Source organism: Elephantulus edwardii, unplaced genomic scaffold (genome assembly GCF_000299155.1).
Source record: "Elephantulus edwardii isolate Elephantulus edwardi_28Jun2011 unplaced genomic scaffold, EleEdw1.0 scaffold00012, whole genome shotgun sequence".
Lineage (NCBI taxonomy): Eukaryota > Metazoa > Chordata > Mammalia > Macroscelidea > Macroscelididae > Elephantulus > Elephantulus edwardii.
In genome coordinates this window covers 29073097-29075761 of record NW_006399762.1, presented here as the reverse complement: position 1 = coordinate 29075761, position 2665 = coordinate 29073097, and positions in this window count along the sequence as shown.

The window sequence follows — 2665 nt, the reverse complement described above, 5'->3', positions numbered from 1 at the left end:
GGAGGGACGGTGCAGGAGAGGAAGACCCTCGATGAGATGGATCGTTTCTGTGAGTGGAGTGGTGGGAATGAGTGTGTTTGAGATGGTGAGATTAGCACAAGATAGAGAACAGCGTTTAGGGCTCTTGTACATAGGGTCACTATGACTTGCAAATGACTCAATGGCACATAACAACAACAACAACAACAACAATACTTTGACTGATTATTGATGATTAACATATGGCAAAATTCCATAACTCAAATGAATGAAAACAAGGGTCAAAGCTTGTCCTTATAGTCCATGTTCTAATTGGTGGCTGCTGCTAATGTAGCCCAACAGTGGATAACATTCCTGATCCTCCCAATTTGCATGTGAGCACATTCTTTTGCTATGGCTGCTTTTAATTCATGGCCTGTTGCTGGATTTGCACTATAAATATAATGTTTGAGATATCTCTGTAAAAAGAAAAAAAAAAGTCCATCATCAGTGGTCTGGTGAACGAGGTGGGTATTCAATAGCATTTCTTCGCCTTATACATTTGTCTGTAGATGTTAAATAAAGTAGACCCTGACATTGTGATGGCAGTAGGGGGCTCCATCTTGCTGGAAGGACCACTCCGTGCCCAAATAACACTTGAGTACATGATATGACAGATTCCTACAGTACTTTCAGGTAAGCAGCATCAGTCACAAAGCAGACATGGAGTGATACGTTCTACCAAGCTGTATCTTCCTGCCACCTTCTTCAAACCGCTTAGAATAGTTTTTCTTAAGTATTCATCCCAAATGTTTTATGATTAAGATTTATTCTGATGTGTAATTTGACCTAGTATTGATCCATATAGCTTATCTAGACTATCCAAATCATTGATTTTCCTCTGTTAAATTTATATAATTATGCAAGCAATTCAAAGAATAGGAATTTGTAGGCTCAATATACTACCTTGAAAAAGTAAAATGATGAACACAAATATCATGGCTGATGTAAGGTGGATCTTGGCTGAAAGCAGAGAAGACTAGAAAGGTGCTCATTTTTGTTTTATTGACTATGTAAAGGTAGACAACTTTGTAGTTTTAATAAATTGTGGACAACATTTTTAAGAATAGAAATTCTAGAACACATAGTTATGCTCACGTAGAATCTGTACAAAGATAAAGACACCGTTATTTATATAATAAAAGATCATACTATGTGGTTTAAATGAGAGTTCTGATGTCCTGTTGGTAAGGGATTGTACTATCAATCTAAAGGCATTCAGTTCGAATCCACAAGTTACTCTATATGATAAAGATAGCGATCAATTCTTGTGTGGTTTACTGCCTCTGAAAACTCACTGGAGAGTCAACAATAGGTTAGTTCTGATTTGACTGTACTCAACATCAGCATGTGACTTAAAAATCAGAAAAAAAAAATGTGTCAAGGTTCTATCCTTTCACTAGACTTGTTCATGAGAACCTCTAAGGTGTAGTCCATAGAGAGCCGCTATTTTACTAACCCAAAGGCTGCACTTTTCTGGCAGTTCAAATCCACCAGTTGCTCCACAGAGGAAAGATAAGTAGTCTCCTCCCCTGTGATTTACAGCTTTCAAAACATGTTGGAGGGTGAGTAAGGAGTTGGAATCAATCCAATGGTAATGAAAGGGAGATACCCATTCCATCTGTAAACAGAGGAAGTAATCCTAGAAACGTGACCATACTGAGAATATATCAGAATCAAAGGAAGACTCATTAACAAACTGGCACATGTAGATCACACCACCTTGCTTATAGAAAATTGAGAATTGAAGCACTTATTGAGGAAACTGTCAGTACTGATTACACCTCAACACAAAGAAAGCAAAAATGTTCACATCTACACTGATAAATACTATTATAAAAAAATGCAGTAAAGATTAAAGTTGTCAAATGTTTCATTTTATTGTTTCCATAATTCATGTCAATAGAAGCCATAGTTAAGAAATCAATCTAAATACCTTATTCAGTAAAAAAAAAATAAAATCATTAGGAAAAAATTATAAGAAAACAGTATGTTCTTAATGAGCTTTTTAAAGTACTAATGAGAAAGGATGTCACTTTGAAGACTAAGAATTGCCTGACTCAAATTCTGGTGTTTTAGTTACCTCACCTGGATACAAAAGTTAAACATATTTATAAAAAGAAAGCAAACAATTGATCCCTTTGAATGAAATTGTTGATAGAGTTCTGAAGATACCACAGTCTATCTAAAGAACAAACTTCTCTTGGAAGAAGCTCAGCCTGAATCTTCTTTGGATTAAGGATGGTGAAACTTGCTCTCACATACTTTGAGCATGATATCAAGACATGATAATCCTTGAGAAAGATGTCATAATCAGTACACTAGAGAATCAATCAAATATAGCAAGATCTTCAATGATATTGATTGTGACAATGGACTTAACTAGAGATTAATTAGATCTTAATCACATGCGATGCATCAGAGAAGTGCACAATGACTAAGAAGAATTGATACCTCTGAGTTGTGATGAAGAAGAGTCTTGAACATACCATGGACTACCAAGAATACAGATAGAAGAGGGCAAAGCCAAGTTTCTCCTTGGAAGCTAGGATTTTTTTTCTATAATTATATTTTATTAATTTTCATAAACATTTACAGAGATTTTGGGTTTCCATTCATTCACCGCTGCACCATTCTCTCTACCCTC